The sequence below is a fragment of the Geotrypetes seraphini genome, chromosome 10 (genome assembly GCF_902459505.1).
Source record: "Geotrypetes seraphini chromosome 10, aGeoSer1.1, whole genome shotgun sequence".
Taxonomy (NCBI): Eukaryota; Metazoa; Chordata; class Amphibia; order Gymnophiona; family Dermophiidae; genus Geotrypetes; species Geotrypetes seraphini.
In genome coordinates this window covers 95,121,854-95,141,829 of record NC_047093.1, presented here as the reverse complement: position 1 = coordinate 95,141,829, position 19,976 = coordinate 95,121,854, and the positions used below count along the sequence as shown (strand labels likewise).

Genomic DNA, 19,976 nt, shown 5'->3' with positions numbered 1-19,976 from the left:
TGTTTGTTTTGGTTCAGGTATAACTAGTTGACCAAATGATTGCAGAGTTCTAGCAAGGGTGTAAGAAATGGTTAATAAAGTGAGGTAGGGGGCTGGCCCACTTAGTAGGCCTTATGAGTTAGGCAGAGAACCTTAAACGGAATATAGTCGATTGGGCCACTGGTATGACCCAGCAGTGGCAATTCTTATGTGAACCACTGGTCTGATCCAGCAGCGGCAATTCTTATGTTCTTATTGACAAGATCCCGCATGAACGAATACTTTGAAAAATTGCGTGCTATGGAATTGAGGGTGAAATACTCATGTGGATTAAAAACTGGTTGGTGGATAGGAAACAGAGAGTGGGGTAAATGGACAATACTCAGACTGGAAAATCGGCACGAGTGGAGTGCCACAGGGTTCGGTACTTGGACCCGTGCTCTTCAACATATTTATAAACGACCTGGAAAATGGTACGACGAGTGAGGTGATTAAATTTGCAGACGATACAAAATTATTCAGAGTAGTGAAGACATGGAAGGATTGCGAAGACCTGCAACATGACATAAACACGCTCGAGATATGGGCCGAGACATGGCAAATGAGGTTTATCGTGGATAAGTGTAAGGTGATGCATGTTGGTAACAAAAATCTTATACACGAATACAGGATGTCCGGTGCAGTACTCGGAGAGACCCCCCAGGAAGGAGACTTGGGAGTACTGATAGACAAGTCAATGAAGCTGTCCGCGCAACACGCAGCAGCGACAAAAAGGGCAAGCAGAATGCTAGGAATGATTAAGAAGGGGATCACAAACAGATTGGAGAAGGTTATCATGTCCCTGTACCAGGCCATGGTACGCCGCAACCTGGAATACTGCATCCAGCACTGGTCGTCGTACATGAAGGACATAGTACTACTCAAAAGGGTGCAGAGAAGAGCTACTAAAATGGTTAAAGGGCTGGAGAAGTTGCCGTACAGTGAGAGATTAGAGAAACTGGGCTTCTTCTCCCTTGAAAAGAGGAGACTGAGAGGGGACATAATCAAAACATTCAAGATAATTAAGTGAATAGACTTAGTAGATAAAGACAGGATGTTCACCCTCTCCAAGGTAGAGAGAACGAGAAGGCACTCTCTAAAGTTAAAAGGGGATAGATTCCATACAAACATAAGGAAGTTCTTCTTCACCCAGAGAGTGGTAGAAATCTGGAACGCTCTTCCGGAGGCTATTATAGGGGAAAACACCCTCCAGGGATTCACAGCAAACTTAGACAAGTTCCTGCTGAACCAGAACGTACGCAGGTAAGGCTAGACTCAGTTAGGGCACCGGTCTTTGACCTAAGGGCCGCCGCGGGAGCAGACTGCTGGGCACGAAGGACCACTGGTCTGACCCAACAGTGGCAATTCTTATGTTCTTAATACTTTGCCCACTAACTCCATTCAAATAGCCAACAATTGTCCCCCAAAGCCTACATATTTGGGGGTAGCGTCAGAGCATATATGTCCCAAATCTTTCTTAACCAAATTGCATTTACTTTTAAACAGTTTTATTGTAGCTAGTGTATAATATATACACTGTCATTATGTTTGCACAATTCAATATAAACCATGCATAGGCAAACTAAACTTCCCATCTCTTGAAACCCTATCCCCCATGACAAAAAACAAAACATATTCAGGGATAACAACTATGTTCAGGGGTAACAATAAAATTACATTTAAGACAAATAGAGGACAATGAATAGCTCACTTTATGTGCCCTAACCGTGGAAAAATAAGGTCTAAGGAGGATCTAAACCAATACTCCGTATATTCAGCGCTGACACTTTTACTCTGCTTTATTCATATAAAGGTCCAAAGCAGCTTAAAATATTACAATTTAATATAGAGTATCATCACAATTTACATCCATCTAAATTTCCTACCTAATCTAAATCTTAGATTTATATACCGGATCATCCCTAAAGATATAGGGCTCGACTCAGTTTACAATAAAAAAAAATGTGTTTACAAAGATGTGTTGATTTTAAGATAGATCATTAGGAATTGAATTCTAAAAAATGTTGAAACATTGTAGTTTTTAAAATTTTACAGAAAATCTGAAAAAAATACATTATCGTATCTGAACAGGAAGGTCATTCCATAGTGCAGTCAATAAGAAGGAAAAAGATTGAGCAATTTTGCTGGTTGATCAAGAACCTTTGACCGAAGGAAAAGATAACTTATGTATATGAATAGTTCTACAACCCAAAATGTTTGAGGAGTTTAAGGTTAAGGGTATCAGAGAGAACAATCCATGAATATTTTTATAACAATACAAGCACATTTAAAATGAACTCTGTAACGAAACAGGAGCTAGTGTAAGTTCTTAAACAATGGAGTAATGTGCTCGAATTTTGGCTTTCCCAAAATTAGTCGTGCCATAGTGTTCTGTATTAATTGTAACCTTTTCTGATTCCCTTTACTTAAACCAACATAGAGAGAATTGCAATAGTCCAGCTGAGCTAAAATAACTGACTGGACCAATATCACAAAATGGTGTTGGAAAAATAAAGGGTGGACACTTTTCAATGTATGTAAACGAAAAAAAACATTTCTTAATCAGATGATTTGCCTGATGATGGAAAGAAAGAGAAGAATCTAAAATAATTCCCAATACTTTAGAAGAGAACTCTATTGGTAGAACTTAAGTTTAAGTGAGCTTGGAATATTTGCAAATTTGGGACCAAACCAAAGCAATTTTGTTTTTGTTGGACTTAATTTCATTTGGACCTGAAGTGACCAATGGTGAAGTTTGGAAATGCATGAATTAATATTTACAGAAAAATTGCTCAAATTTGGATCTACTTCCTGTAAAATAAAAATATTATTGGCATATGTGAATAAAGTTTCAATGGAGCTTAATGGAAAGAAATTGAATGTAGTCATAAATATTTTTTAAAACAGGGGACAATAGTGAACCTTGAGGGACCCTAAAATCCGAAGAACATGCAGTAGATGTTGTACCATTGAAATTTACCATGTATGTTTGCAATGACAGAAATCCTTTATACCTCATAAATTCCTCAAATAAATAAGTTTTCAAACCTTTTCAAAACAACATATAAGATGATTAATTTTTCAAATTGATGATAAAGAGAGGCATTTTTGATATGACATCTAAGTCCGACTTTAGTCATTTTGTGAAGTACATCCGATAATCGGGTAGGGAAAATGTCCATTTTTGAAATCACAAGATGGCCATCGTTTTTTTCCCCAAAGTGACCTCTCTAGACATGTTCATCCTTAGTGCATCTATCTTTTTTGGCCATTTTCAAAAAATGAAACATTCAAAACAAGCTATTTGCATGTAGGAGGGGGCCAGCCTTTTTAGTAAACTGGCCACATAGACATGCCAGCAAAGCAGTGGGGCAACAAAGGGTTCACATAAAGGGTCCCAGTTACACATTTATTTATTTATTTCTTCCATTTGTGTGTCACAGATACCTATACAAGCTCTTGGCGACATTACAGAGGAAGGAGTTAGAAGAGGGTAGGGAGGACAATGGAGGGCAAGAAGATACAGTTGGAGAAGAGGATACAAGTGATTAGGTGTCAAATAGATAAGTTTTCAGTTTCTTCCGGAATTTGGTGTTGTTAGGTTCCATCCTGGTCATTTCAGTAAGGTCATTCCAAGTTTTTACGCCTAGAAAGGTGAGCATGGAGTAGAAAACATGTTTGTATTGCAGATTTTTTGTGGAAGGGAGATTTAGAAGTATTCTGTTGAGGGTTCTGCGGGAAGTAGACCATGCCTTGGAAAAAAGCTGGATGAGAGGAGCCGTGGAGTTTCCATAAAGTATACGGTAAATGATGCATGAAGTTTTGAAGGTTATTCGTGACGGGAGGGTAGCCAGTGCAGTTGCCTGATGAAGGCTGAAATCGAGTCATATTTTCTCAGGTTGAAGATTAATCTGACAGCGGTGTTTTGGATGAGTTGCATTTTGTGAATCAGAGTGGTGTTGATTTCCATATAGATGGAGTTGCAGTAGTCAAGTTGTGGAAGTATCATCAGCTGTACAACTAAGGCAAAGTGATGTTGGTGAAAGTATGGTCTGATTAGTCGTAGTTGTCTCAAGGTATAGAGACATCTCACTATAACCCCCTTATATTGTATGAGGAGTTCTCCAAACCTCACCTAAAACCAACTGTACCCAACTGTCTACCACTTCCTATGAGTGTTGGAGCGTTTACCACAGTGGCCAGCGATAAAAACCCCTAACGCAGCTTGATAAAATGGAGTCTAAGTGATTTACAGCAATGCTACAATGGCTTAATATCTCACTGTGGGTCAGAAGAACCCATTTTTAATTTCTTCCCTTTTTTTCTTTTTTGTCCAAAGTGGAGAAAAATTTGTACATCTGGCCGATTGTGAGAAGACTCAGAGGAAGATGCTCAAATGTTTTCCATGCAAGTAAGAGTGGTTAAAATCAGTCTTAATTACATGGAAGCTCCACTCTGATGCTCAAAAGGGTTTTCCAAGGCTTCTACCAATAGCGGTAGCAGCCACCATGAACTCTATGCAATTTCATTACAAGGAACTCATTAGTATTTAAATGAGCATGCTTGTAATGCTCAAAAGGGAAGACAAAGAAACACTCACCTCTTACCAGGGAATATTTTATAGTAGGTCTGGAACTGCTGGTAGCTGTTGTGCATATGTTGTATGAGTGTATGTCCTGCATCTAACATAGGCAAGGGACACATACTCACATAACACATGCACAACAGTGGCTAAAAAAAACAACCCCAAGCCACAGCTGAGCCTGCAGCCCTGTTCTTGCCCTGCCACCTTTTTTGATTGGGGCTCTGGAGCTGCGATCAGCTGAGACTTCATGGGGAGAGCAGAGCCACAATCAGCTGAGCCAGCACGAGAACAGAGTCGTGATTAGCTGGGCTGGCTCTGCCGTTGGATCAGTTGATTGTGCCTTTGCTCTCCCTGTGCTGGCTCAACTGATCAGCGGCTCTGGTGAGTCCTGCCAACACAGCTGTTCACAACTTCACCTGCAGGCTCAACTGATCATGGCAAAGGAGCCACAATCAGTTGAGCCAGCAGGGGAGAGCAGCAGGAGAAGGAATGAGCTTATTACAGGAGGGATGGAAGAGCCGTGCCTACCACTTTGCTCTTCTGAGCAGGCGCCATGCACAGTTTCTCTCCACTGTTACTTGGCTACTCTGCAAATTAACATGCATATGATTTGCATGCTATTGTTCCGAGCATAGCCCAACAAAAGAAAATAGCTCCCAAACCGGCTTTCTTTGCCGGATTGCCTGGAGCTTTGTGCATCCCCTCTCTCAGTGTTCTGTTTAACATGACATCCAGGACTACTCTTAATTCAGCCTCTTTTTTTAATTTCTGGGATAATAAAAGAGAGAATAGAGCAATTTCCTCCTTCTGCTACTGTGTCAGACTACTGGGGGAATTTAAGGGGCTATCAACAATAGAAACACCCCCCCAAAAAAGGAAATACAGAATGACTCAGACTGTCTCTACTGAATATATTTACCAGCTGTGGTCATGAATCAGTCTACTATCACATGCCATCCTCTGTTTTACTGATGACTGGAAACATTTGCAGCTATTACCGGTACTTGGTGCCTGTACTGAAGTTTGGCAAGCCTAGATGAGAGACTGAATGGAAGTCTTCCTAGATCCTTCATTATGCAACCTCTTTCCCACCACAAACTCATAAGCTGCACTGTATAAATACAAGCCAATTAAACCTGATTTAACATTATGGGCTCCTTTTACTAAGCTGCGTTAGCGGTTTTATAACATGTTCAGCATGCGCTAAATTGCACACGCTAGATGCTAATGCCACCATTGAGCTGAAGTTAGTTTTTGGCGCGTAGTGTGGGGTTAAACATAGAAACAGAGTATAACGGCAGAAAAGGGCCAACAGCCCAATAAGTCTGCCCACTCAAGAACCCTCCCTCTAGAATCCATCTATTAAGCATTCCTCTTGAGCGACCCCCACCTGTCTGTCCCATCGTCCCTTGAAGTCAAGCGTGTTACTGACCTCGACTACCTGACGTGGAAGACCATTCCATTGATCAATTACCCTTTCGGTGAAGAAGTATTTCCTGGTGTCCCCATGAAATCTTCCCCCTCTGAGCTTTAGCGGATGCCCTCTTGTCACCCATGGGACCGGTAAGAAAAAAAGATTTCTTCCTCCACCTCAATGCGGCCTGTGATGTATTTGAATGTTTCTATCATGTCCCCCCTTTCTCTACGCTCTTCGAGAGAATACAGGCGTAGTCTGTTCAGACGTTCTTCATATGGGAGATCCTTAAGTCCAGAGACCATCCTAGTAGCTATTCGTTGAATCGACTCCATTATCTTCACATCCTTCAGATAATGTGGCCTCCAGAACTGAACACAGTACTCCAGGTGAGGTCTTACCATGGATCTGTATAACGGCAATATAACTTCAGGCTTTCGGCTGATGAAGCTCCTTCTGATGCAACCCAGCATTTGTCTAGCCTTTGTTGAAACTTTCTCCACCTGATTGGCAGCTTTCATATCTTCCCGGGTGATTACTCCCAAGTCCCATTCTGCTACAGTTCTTGTTAGGTTTTCACCATTCAGGGTGTATGCTCTGCATGGATTTCCGCTACCAAGGTGCATCATCTTACATTTCTTGGCATTAAAATTCAGTTAATCAAAAGACAGCAAGGGAATATATTTATCCAAGGTGATACTTATAAATAACTCTTTTACTAATCACCTTTTACTTCAAGCACTAATTTCAACACAAGGCTGATGTGGTTAAGTGAACACTCAGACCCGCAGCTGAGGTCCGGTGAAAAAAATCACAGAGCAGCTGTTAAGGAGACCATCATAGTTGTTCACAGTCTCCTCCACCAAACAAAGACTAAATAACAGCAAATCAAACTTAAATAAAATAAAATAATAAATTTAACAACAATTTAACTTTGAATGGTGTAGATGATAAACATAACTGCTCCGGGCTCCTCCGTTATTCTCATTACCGACCCCCCAACCTAGGTTTCACCCGCTGGCTTCTTCAGGAGGGGTACGGCACAAACACTCCATACTGCACACCCACGCGCTGCTGAGTTACAGCTCAGCAGCGCGTGGGTGTGCAGTATGGAGTGTTTGTGCCATACCCCTCCTGAAGAAGCCAGCGGGTGAAATCTAGGTTGGGGGGTCGGTAATGAGAATAACGGAGGAGCCCGGAGCAGTTATGTTTATCATCTACACCATTCAAAGTTAAGTTGTTGTTAAATTTATTATTTTATTTTATTTAAGTTTGATTTGCTGTTATTTAGTCTTTGTTTGGTGGAGGAGACTGTGAACAACTATGATGGTCTCCTTAACAGCTGCTCCGTGATTTTTTTCACCGGACCTCAGCTGCGGGTCTGAGTGTTCACTTAACCACATCAGCCTTGTGTTGAAATTAGTGCTTGAAGTAAAAGGTGATTAGTAAAAGAATTAAAATTCAGTTGCCAAGTACTGACCATTGTTCCAGTAAAAGCAGGTCCTGCTTCATAGTGTCAGACATGGTTGCAGTGTCGGGCATGGTTGTGGTGTCTGGTTCTGCTGCGTTGCCTACAACGTTGCATAGTTTAATGTCATCGGCAAATAATGTAATTTTTCCACGAAGTCCATGAGGCATATCCCTTACAAAAATATTAAATAGTATCGGGCCCAAGACCGAGCCCTGTGGCACTCCACTGGTTACTTCCGATGTTTTTGAGGGAATACCGTTTACCATCACCCTTTGAAGTCTGCCGCTAAGCCAGTCTTCTACCCAAGCAATCAGTGTTTCTCCTAGGCCCATTGCATTCATCTTGTTCAATAACCTACGGTGTGGGACACTATCAAAGGCCTTACTGAAATCCAGATATACGATGTCAAGGGACTCTCCCCCATCCAGTTTTTTTGTTACCCAGTCAAAGAAGCTTATCAGATTGGATTGACAAGACCTTCCCTTTGTAAAGCCATGCTGGTGTGGATCCCTTAATTTTTCATCATCCTGAATCGCGTCCAATCTGTTTTTTATCAATGTTTCAATGAGTTTACACACTATTGATGTGAGACTCACCACTCTGTAATTTTCAGCCTTTGACCTGCATCCCTTTTTGTGGAGCGGAATAACGTTGGCAGTTTTCCAGTCCAAAGGGACTTTCCCTTGCATAGGAAAAGATTGAAAAGCTCAGCCAACGGTTCTGCCAGGACATCTCTCAATTACCGAAGTACTCTAGGGTGTAGATTATCCGGGCCCATAGCTTTGTTTACTTTCAGCTTTGATAGCTCGTGGTAGACATTGCTCGTGATAAATTCAAGGTCCCGGAATGGGTCCTCCGAGCACCCCTTTGTCTGTAGCTGAGGTCCGGATCCTGGTGCTTCGCAGGTGAAAACCGAGCAGAAGTAGTTATTAAGTAGTTCTGCTTTGTCTGTGTCCGAGTCTACGAAGTTGCCGTCAGGTTTCTTTAGGTGCACAATACCGCTTGTGTTTTTTTTCCTGTCACTAATGTACTTAAAAAAGGATTTATCCCCTTTTTAACTTTTTTTGCTATACTTTCTTCCATTCGGAGTTTGGCCTCCCTGACTGCCATTTTAACTTTTCTAGATTTCATCATATAGTTCTCTTTAGCTTCCGGTCATTGTGAATGCTTGTATGTTACGAATGCTTTTTTCTTTTGCTTTACTAGTTCTGAGATTTCCGCAGAGAACCACTGTGGTCTATTTTTTCTGCGCTGTTTGCTCACGGTCTTTATGTATATGTTGGTTGCTTTTTGCAGGGTTGATTTCAGAGCCGACCATCGCGCTTTGGTTTAGCAGCTCTTTGTAGACATAGTCTCCCATGCGCTGAAAGTTAGTTCCTTTAGAGTTTAAGACCTTAGTTGATGTATTTGACCTAGTGATTCCTTTCTTCAGGTGGAACCACACCGTGTTGTGGTCACTGAAAGCTAAAGCTTCTCTCACCGATACCTCTGTGACACTGTCCCCGTTGGTGAGCAGCAGGTCCAGGATCGCCTGATCCCTGGTGGGTTCTAATACCATCTGTTTGAGGTGTGCTCCTCGTATGGAGGTTAGTAGCCTCTTGCTGCTGCTGGTTGTAGTGGAAAGTTTGTTCCAGTCCACATCAGGCATATTGAAGTCTCCTCACAGTGTGATGGTATCAATGTCTTCAATTAGTTCTTTGTCTGCATTGTCCTTTTGTCTTGGTGGTCTGTACACAACGCCAAGATACAGGCTTTTGCTATTGCCCCTGGCAAGGTTCACCCAGAGAGATTCTCCCATATACTTGATGTCTGTGATTTTAATAACTTTGATGTCCTCTCTAATGTATAGTGCTACTCCTCCACCTGATTTACCTTCTCTGTTGTGACAGAGTAAGTTATATCCTGGTATGACCATATCCCATCCATGGGACTCCGAGAACCATGTTTCTGATATTGCCATCACATCGAGGTCGGCGTTCCTCATTTCTGTTTCTAGATCCAGAATTTTATTGCCCATACTACGGGCATTAGCATACATGGCTGTCCATTGTATGCTGTTTGCATGAAGTGATCTCTGGCCGAGATAGTTTGTCCCCCTCTATCCTGCCTCTGTCCCCTTTGGTATCCACTTGAATACTTACCTTAGACTCTAGGGTGGAGTTTCCGTCTCTCCCTCTGACTCTTTCTTTATTGACGCGATTACTTACCTCAGATTCTAATATGGAGTCTCTGTCTCTCGCACTTTCTCCCTCAGTTTTGACGCAAAATGTTTTGTCCCCCTCGACCATGCCTTTGTTTCTTTTGGTATAGCCTCTGTCCCCTCCAATATTCACGTGATTACTTACCTCAGGCTCCAAGATGGAGTTACTTACCCTAATAGTGTGAGAGTGGGTCCCCTCCCCCTGCTTTCCTGCACTAAAAACGCTACCGCAGCTTAGTAAAAGGAGCCCTATATGTATAGCAAAAATACTCTTTGTAATCCACTGTTTCAGAAATCTTTATTAGGAGTTTAGTTTGATTTTGATGTGCATTGTACATTCATTTTTGTGTAGCGATAATGCTATTTGTAACCCGCCTTGAACTCCACTTTGCAATGATTTTCTGGGATATAAGATTACATATTTACATAACATCAACACAAAAGCATGAATTGTTCACAAATGCCCTTGATTTTCTCTGTGAATGGAAGCGTAAGGAGAGTCTTCAAAGAATAGCCTGCTCCCTGATGCAGCATTCTGAGGCTATTCCAAGCAGCCGTTGAAAGAAAATGAGAACTGCCAGGAACAAGGGTCTTTAGGCAGGAAATCCTCTTCTGGCTGAGAATAGGGGTGAACAAAAATCCATTAGTGAACAATACTGGATCAAAGACGTCGCCAAGTACGGGAAATACCAGAATGCGCATCTGTATGGGAGTACAGTTCATGAAACCTGCTTTAAAGGATTCCGGGTAAAGGATAAGACATTATACAGTTCATCAAAAAGCATTTTGTGAAGTCCATAATATTAAAAACCATTGGAAAACTGGTAATGCTCTGAGCTAAATACCCCCCCATCCCCCCTTTTTACTAAGCCACGGTAAAGGTTTCTACCATGGCCCAGTGCGCTAAATGCTCTGATGCTGTTCTGATGCTCATAGAATTCCTATGAGCATCCGAGCAGCATTAGAGCATTTAGTAAAAACCTCTACCGGCTTAGTTAAAAGGGGGAGGGGGGAAGTGTTTAGTTCCTGGAAAAGTCAAATCAAATCAATTCTACTTTGTTAGCTACCTTTCTTTAATATTCAAAGTGGAGAAAACAAACAAAATATACTGTTTAAGATAAAATATGTAACAACCATAGAAATCCAAACAAACTCATAGAATATAGAAAAGGTGGAAGATATGTAAGGTTTGCCCTGGTTTAACAGCCATAAAACATATAAAAGTTAAAGTGTTTTCCTATAAATGAATTTATTTATTTAATTCAATTTCTATCCCGTCCTCCGGGGAGCTCAGAATGGGTTACAAGCTAACATTCACAGTATGTTATGTTGGACAGTACGTTTGGCAATACAATACAATATACTACAATACAATACCATACAGTACAATTGCACAATAACAAGACAGGACAGGACAGTAACTTAAGTAGCTTGGGTGGGAACATTCATAGGAAATTCCTGGGGAGGTAATACAGTAGATTGGGCCAGAGGGTCACCAATTAATGGTTGTTGGTGGGAGAGAGTTTAGAGGGGATTGTTTGCGGCTGGACCTTTAGATGAAGAGAAAGGTCTTCAAAACTCTTTGGAAGGTCATTAATGAGTTCTGTGATCTGATTTGTGGGGGGAGTTGGTTCCAAAGCCGTGGAATGAAGTGGCCGTAGGAGCACTTGCGAGCAGTTTCCATCAGGAGAGACCTTATGTGGGTATTGGTGTCAGATAATAGGAAGCACTGTGATTTTCAGACATCTGTTCTGGTAAGAACACTTTTTGAGCTTCTGTTTTCACTCTGTCTTTGTATGTGAGTGATTGGAGAGATTTCTTAAACTAAATAGCTAGCAAACTATTCAGATATAATGATGACATAGTAGTCCTAAAACAGGTTCAGGGCATATTTGACACATTCTAGTAGAGAAGGACGGGGATTCTTTGGGAGACCATCTAGTCACAGTGTCACGTAACATAAGAATTGCTGCTGCTGGGTCAGACTAGTGGTCCATCGTGCCCAGCAGTCCGCTCATGCGGCGGTCCTCTGGTCAAAGACCAGCGCCCTAACTGAGACTAGCCCTACCTGCGTACGTTCCGGTTCAGTAGGAACTTGTCTAACTTTGTTTTGAATCCCTGGAGGGTGTTTTCCCCTATGACAGACTCCGGAAGCATTCCAGTTTTCTACCACTCTCTGGGTGAAGAAGAACTTCCTTATGTTCGTACGGAATCTATCCCCTTTCAATTTTAGAGAGTGCCCTCTCGTTTTCCCTACCTTGGAGAGGGTGAACAGCCTGTCCTTATCTACTAAACCTATTCCCTTCAGTACCTTGAATGTTTTGATCATGTCCCCTCTCAATCTCCTCTGTTTGAGGGAGAAGAGGCCCAGTTTCTCTAATCTTTCGCTGTATGGCAACTCCTCCAGCCCTTTAACCATTTTAGTCGCTCTTCTCTGGACCCTTTCGAGTAGTACCATGTCCTTCTTCATGTACAGCGACCAGTGCTGGATACAGTACTCCAGGTGAGGGCGCACCATGGCCCGGTACAGTAGCATGATAACCTTCTTCTTATGCTAACTGTTTGCATTAAGAGAAAGTTGATCCTGGAACCATTCTGTGTTTATTACTTTTAGTGAGAGGGTAATTTGAAGACCCTTTAATCCTTTGTGGATCAGTTGGTGCACAGAAATTTTATTTATTTGGTTAATTTTATATCCCGTCCTCCCCAACAAACTGAGAATGGGTAATAATGTTGATATACATAAAGCATAGGGTAACAAGGTTGACATATATAATTCTGCCTAATTTTGCTACAGTGATCCCTGAAATCCAAAAACTTCTTGAAGCTTGACAGAATAACTGTAGGCGCAGGATTTGGGATACCTGGACTTCTTTTATATGCTGTGTAGAACACATGCCCTCGTGTTGAAACAGGCACTTGAAGACGGGGGCAATTCTATGAGGGTGCCTCCTCTAAGGTGCCCTGATGCTTTGCAGTGAAAGCCTGTTTTATAACAGCATCTGGGTGCCCAGATTCCATTGTAAAATACAAGCGTAATCTGCATAACCTGGATTTGGCATGTCTAAAACTTATCGTGTTAATCAATGTTCAAAATGTATATGAGTGCTCAGTTTAAAACACCATCAAAACACAGCATTAATGGTCATCATGATCAGCTTATAAGATATTGTTATATATAGAGGTTGTACTTAGCTTACAGGGTAGTGCTGCATATTCAACTTCCAAATCAGGTATAGGAGTCTGAAAGAAATACTGTAGTCTATAATGCTGGTTATTTTCCAAGAATAATCTTTTCCCCAAGTGCTTCTCAATCCAAAAGTGCTCCAATAAACGTAAAGTGTCTGTGAAAACCTCTCAAAAAAACCCCGATTGGTGTAGAGGAAAGAGGAAATGGGAGTTTTGTGTTGCAGGCAGGTGGGTGCGATGATGTCTGGTTTTAACTAATGAGCATTAATGCTGTGTTTTGATGGTGTTTTAAACTGAGCACGCATATAAACTAAACTAAACCTTAAGTTTATATACCGCATCCTCTCCATAATTATAGAGCTCGGCACGGTTTACAAGAGCTTAATATAGGAAGAACAGCATAATGGGGTTGGAGGTTGAGTATAGGGGGGGGAGAGAGCATTACATTTTTGTGAATAGCCTAGTTTTCAGGTGCTTTCGGAATAATTGGAAGGAGCCCAGATTCCGTAGTGGGGCAGTAAGATTATTCCAAAGCCCTGTGATTCTGAAGAAGAGAGATTTCCCCAATTTTCCCGCATAGAGGATACCTTTTAGCGAGGGGAAGGATAGTTTAAGTTTTTGTGAGGACCTGGTGGTATCAGGACACGAGGAGTTCCAAGATTGTGGAATTAGGGGAGGGAGGATACCGTGTAGGATCTTAAAAGCTAGGCAGGCGCATTTAAAACGAACCCTGGAAATTACTGGAAGCCATTGATTAACACAGTTTTGATGAGATATTATTTATGTTTTTTTGTTTTTTATTGAATTTGATTATTTATTATTGTTTTTCGTGCATTCAATATAGAATTTGGGTTTTCTCCCAAGTTTTTTCTTTTTTGTATGTCTAAAACTTAGCCATCAGCCTGGTGTAACTGCAGGCACCTAAGGGTGTTTAGGTGCAAGGAGGTGCATAACTTAGGGCTCCTTTTACAAAGATACACTAGCGATTTTAGCGTGCGCACTCGCCGCTACCGCCTCCTTTTAAGCAGGCGATAATTTTATAGCTAATCTTGTGCATGCGCTAAAAATGCTAGCATACCTTAGTAAAGGAAGCCCTTAGACTTGCAGGGGTGTCCAACCTGCAGCCCGAGGGCCGCATGTGGCCCTGTGAAGTATTTTGTGCGGCCCCAGTCGAGGGCGAAGCAGTGTTTTCCTCTGCTGTCCCTGGGTGTTTACCATCTTGCCGGCTCCCTCCTCTGTCTTGCTGCAGCATTTGTGTGGCCCCCAGAAACATTTTTTCAGCCAATGCGGCCCAGGGAAGCCAAAAGGTTGGACACCCCTGCCTTAGAGTATCCAGTAAGTTGTACATATAAGTGAGAAGCCCTGCCTGTTTGAACACCCTTTACATTTAGATACTATGCCCATTATGTTAGGGTTATTATATTTAAAAAAAAGAAAACCACAGATGCATGACCCCACCCAAAAAGATTATGCATGAGGTAAATTTGCATATATTGGGTTGGCAATGTATGCAGATTTACCGCATGCATATTCATTGTGGATATCCTGAAAACCTGACCAGCTATGGGAGTCTCCATCACATGTTTAGGAAGACCTGGCAGACTAAATGCTTTTTTTTTTTAAAAAAAAATCTGTTTTTCTTGGGTTATGTTGTATATAAAAGAGATACAGAGCTTTTAGGCTGTTCATTTCAGGTTACGGTTTTGGTTGATTTTGTAAACCAGGAGAACAGTCAACTCTCATGCACTTATATAAACTCCAGTCTAAAGCACATGCCGTTTATCTCACACAGCCATCTCTAGCACATTCCATTCCAGAGAGCAAGGAGGCACACATTATCCTGAAACACACACAGCTAGAATCCACCCTGACCTAAATTATATTTATTGCCATTTGATTATGTTTATGTGCAATATAAATTCTTCTCTTCCCATTGAGAGTTGTAGGCTCAAACATGTAATGTTGAAAACATTATGTTAAGATAACGAACACAGAGATGCCAAGTTACCCAGAACCAGGCTGGAGATTTTGGGACAGTCCTGGATGTCTGATCACTGCATCCTGGTGCATTATGAAATTTGCAGCACTGATTTCACTGCTTTGGGATACGTTCAACACCAAGTCTGCCAAAATTTCCAACCTGGAACTGGCTACCATGGCATCTCTGTGAACAGATGGCTCTATAGAATTCCTAGTTGTACAGTGGGGTTTGAGGCCCAGATCCATTGCTGTATTCCTGAATCCAAAGTACTTGGTGAGACTGTCCCATGTAATATATGCATGACACATTGGCAGCCCCTGCAACATGGGCATTGCCAGGAAAAGCCAATACATGCGGATGGAGGATCTCAACATTTATTGCTGCCATTGGAGGCTGAATAGGAAAGATGCTGTTCAACCAATATTTAAAGTGATTTAACTGGGTAGGAACCTCACCTTCCTTGTTAAATTACTTAACACTACCTAAATGGTGATATTCAGAGGCATTTAACTGGACAGTACCATTAAATATCACCACAGACTGCCCCCCAAAAAGTGGGCAAGTCAGGAGCAGTAGAGGGGTGGCAGCATTGGGGAAGTGAGTGGGTGTCCAGCACAGCCACACTTGATCTCTACTGGGGGGGGGGGGGGGGAGGTTAATGGCAGCAGTGACTTAACAAGACCTGTCTCTGAGGGGAGGTAGGATTTGCCTGAGGAACTCAGTTTGGCAGTAGGCAGACTTGGTCTGGTGGGGAGGGGAATTTCGGTTTCAGCTGAAAATGCATTTAAATTTTCAGTTGAAACCCAAACTCTGATTTCAAGACAGTTTTGGTGTCAAAACTGAAACTCAGTCAGCTGCTAATTCTCAACTCTAATTTCACCAGCAGATCTCCCAAGTTCTTAAACAGGGATTCTATGTCTTACGTAAACTTTGTGCCATTTACCCCCTCCCCATTTGGATGATCCCAGATGCATACTCTTCTGATGTCTATTGAAATATATTTTTTTTAATATCATTTTTATTAAAGAGTCAACAAGAGAAACAGGCATGACCCAATGAGCACATAGGCAAACAGAAGTAATAGTATAAAATACAATAGATGCCAACAACAGCACGTACCGTACCAGTGATACATAAACAAATAAGAACACACCACCCACCGAGTATAGTCCATAAAAGAGAACGTATGCAGAGGCAAAAGAGTGTGGGCTCGCTGAACAGAGCAAACTCACTATGCAGAAAAGAAAAAGAGAGAGAGGCACATGGCTCAAAGGCTCCCTCTCAGGAGGATCCAGCCACCAGGTCATCCCGCTCCCCTCTTCGGCCCGGTAATTCTTCCAGTTTATCCCCAGCAGCCCCCCAGCTCGAGGGGCACCACATACACATAAGGCCGTACACATACCAGACAAACTATCAGACATACCACAAACACACTCCCCATTCAATCCCCCCCCCCCCCCCCCGCTACCCTCACCATTTCGGGAGACTAGAGGTAACCGCAGGAACACCTTCCACAGAGCCAGATAGGCCAGCACCTCAGGGTTGGATGAGCGTTTATGATAACAAAGCTGAAAACGGGCCAGCTCAGACATCTGACCTACCCAGCTCTCCAGGGGAATAACCCCATCCTGTATCCAATATTGTAAGATCGATCGTTTAACTGTCAACAAGGACATATAGATAAATCTCAGCTGAGATGCAACTTCCTGCAGGCAAGTACTGAGAGCTGCTGGAAGGGGAGACAGCCACTGTAGGAGGCAGGGAAGCTGCTGGATAAAGGGAGAGCTGTTACTGGACTTGGAGAGAGTTAGAAGGAGAGATGCTGCTGGGAGGGGAGGAGGGAAAGGGATGGGAAGAAAAGAGAGTTAATGTTGGATAGAGGGAGGAGGGAAGGGAGAAGGAGAGATGCTGCTGGGAGGGGAGGAGGGAAAGGGATGGGAAGAGAGTTAATGTTGGATAGAGGGAGGAGGGAAGGGAGAAGAAGGAGAGATGCTGCTGGGAGGGGAGGAGGGAAAGGGATGGGAAGAGAGTTAATGTTGGATAGAGGGAGGAGGGAAGGGAGAAGGAAAAAAAGGAAGGAGGGAAGGGAGAAAGAAAAAAGGAAGGAAACAGCTGGCAGGGAGATTACAGGAGGGGAATGGGGTCAGTGTGGAATGGAGAGATCAGATGAGGGAAAGGGGAGAGAGAGGAATGAGAAAGTAGAGAGACACTGATGCTGGAAAGGGGGTCAGCAGAGAAATGAGAGAGGGATAAAGATGCTAGATCTGGTGTAGGAGAAATAAAAATGAAGAAGGCAGTGAAGCTGGAATGAATGATGTAAAAAGGAGAGAGGAGGAACAAGCTGGATGGACAGGGAAGAGGGACATAGAAAGAAGTCAGATACATATGGAAGGGGGAGATGGCAGACATTGGATGGAACGGGCAGATGCTGGAAGGAAAAGAGTGAAAAGAAGATGAAAGCAGAAACCATGGTATGTGTACGGCCTTATGTGTATGTGGCTTCTCACTGCTCTGGCAAGTAGGAGAGCTGGTGGGAGGGGAGGAAGTCACTGTGAAGGCTCCCCAGGATCTTGCTCGCAAACGCTGACCATCTCCCTCCACCTGCACCAGTATCTGCAGCTCTCTCCATTCTACTTGTAACTTCCCCGTGGCCCTCTTCAGCAACTCGGCTATGTCAATGTGTTTCATAAGCAAAGTGAGAATTTTCTTACGCTTTATTGGAGAATGTATACCATCAACATTAAAGGTAGCTGCAGTCAAGTTAACCATAGCTGCTAAGCAAAAAAAGCCACCACTGCACCCAGAGGGTGATTGAAACTAAACAATCCAGAGAGCGTACCCCCCAGCTAGGCCAATCTCCAAGAGATAGTATCTGAAAAAACATCAGTGCTCCTGCAGCCCCCCCAGCCCCCTGACACACCACTCAACAGTCAACCACAGCCACAACACACACACTCCCACCCCTCCCCCTCCATCCCAAAAGTCTACCCCTAAACTTCCATATCCCCCATCCCAAAAGAAATTGCATGCACTCACCCGCCCAACACTGCTCCCAAACCTGTGACAGATAGGAGCTAAGGAAAAGAAACCCCCCGCCAAATCCAGCCCACTTTCCGGACCCATCCCCATACCATCCCAGAATCAACTAGACTATGGAAGGGACCTCTCCTCCCCCTGCGAGAAAAAGGGAAAATGCAGAGCCGCCCCTACCCCCAAACAGCATCCCCAGGGCCGAACCAAAAAATGTCCGCCCGACACCCCCTTGTGCTTCTTACCCACTACCCTACCAACCCTGCACACACATACCCTCCATCTCCAGGGCTCAGAAAATGGAGTCGCTTTCCCACCCTGGGAACCCAGGAGTCCCCCGGATCTAGGGAACAGACCCTTCACCCCCCAGCAATGAGCAGAGCAACATTATACAAGAAACAACATTATACAAGATACAAAAACCAGAACAAGCAAGTGATATGTCATAAACAGCAGGATAGCATATTATGCTTACAATGGCAGAGCTCATGGTCACCAAAGCTCAGATACAGCAATGGGTTCGCTGGCAGGGCCACAAAGTCCCGGGAGCCAACATAACCAGCAAAGGCAAATAGCACCCAGTGGTCCCAGGCCACCCAAAAGCCCACCAGTCTGCCCAGAGAAAACAAAACATATAGAAAAGAGAAAAAGAAAAGTAGAAAATGGGAGAGTAATCGTCCCACTCCAGGAAGCACTTGGGCCTCTGCTACGGCCACATGCAGAGTCAGTGTCGTGCTGCGTGGGCCATGATCAGGCATGCGTAGGCCTCCTTTGTGGCGTGGCAAAAGAAAAAGGTAGAAAGAAAGAAGAGAGCACAGAAAAGGCAGAGGCTAGCAAAAACCCCACATTCGGTCAGGAGCGGGAAGAGAGGGAAAGTGGGGAAGCAAAAAAGGAAAAACAAGAAACAAGAACAAAAAAAGAGCAACTAGAAAAAAGAAAAAGCCTTGCTGAGAAGGGCAGGCATCAGTCATCAGTCATCAGGCAGCAAAGATCAGGTCCCGGTCCCTCTAGGCCAGTGGTCTCAAACTCAAACCCTTTGCAGGGCCACATTTTGGATTTGTAGGTACTTGGGAGGGCCTCAGAAAAAAATAGTTAATGTCTTATTAAAGAAATAACAATTTTCCATAAGAACATAAGAAATGCCTTCACTGAATCAGACCTTAGGTCCATCAAGTCCGGCAAATCTTTAAAGTTTATAAATCTTTCCTTTTGGCTAAGTCTTAATAATAATATTGTAATTTATAGCTAAAGAGACATATGATCAAGAAACTGTTTTATTTACTTTTGTGATTATGATAAGCATACCGAGGGCCTCAAAATAGTACCAGGCGGGCCACATGTGGCCCCTGGGCCGCGTGTTTGAGACCACTGCTCTAGGCAAACCACCAACCAGCGTCTAGGCGATCAGCCCAGCAGGCCCTCCAGGAAGGTGCAGATCTCCGCCGGGGTGGAGAAGTAGGTCGCCCTGTTATCATAATGCTCCCGGAGTTTAGCTGGGTACTGGAGGGCAAATCGCATCTGCCGTTGATGGAGTTGGGTACAGTAGTATGTCATCTCACAGCGTTACTCCAATACCAGGAGTCACTGGCCCTCGTAGGATACACTGCTCTTCGCCTTATAGTGGGTCATAAGCTGATGCTTGTCTGCGAAGTTGAGGATGCGGGCTATCATGGGTATCAACCGACGATCCCTGCCCCCTGCGCACCCCCAGCTGGTGCACCCTCTCTATCAACAAGGTGGTGCCTCACGTCTCCATGCCCAGTTCCGTAGGCAGCCAAGTTGAGACCAGGGTTCTCAAGTCCATCTCTGTAAGTGATTTAGGCAGACAAATGAACTGAATATTGTTGCAGCGGCTTCGGTTTTCCAGGTCTTCAGCCCGATCATCCAGCAGACGATATTTCTCTTCCAGGGTCTTGGCTCCCGCCTCCAAAGCCACAGTGCGATCTTCCTGCAATGACACCCGTTCCTCTATCTGCTGCAATTGGGTGGCCTGCCGCTCCAGGGTGTACTTGATGCCATCAACAGTGGTCTGAAGTCTGGTGAGTTTATCGTCCAGAAATCCAGTGAGATATTTTTTCAGTTCCTCGA

The 19,976-nt window shown here is 43.4% G+C and overlaps 1 protein-coding gene across 3 annotated transcripts in view; it reads left to right on the top strand.

Annotated features, from left to right (window-relative positions):
* LOC117368313 (dual specificity testis-specific protein kinase 1-like) overlaps positions 1-19,976 on the top strand; it is a 174,495-nt gene that overhangs the window by 43,586 nt on the left and 110,933 nt on the right. The window contains exon 2 of one of the 3 annotated variants that reach the window (XM_033961852.1): positions 19,798-19,927. The exons of the other annotated variants lie outside the window; for them this stretch is intronic. The gene's annotated coding sequence lies outside the window, so the exon portion shown is untranslated. The remainder of the gene's footprint in view (positions 1-19,797; positions 19,928-19,976) is intronic. 3 annotated transcript variants of the gene reach the window in all.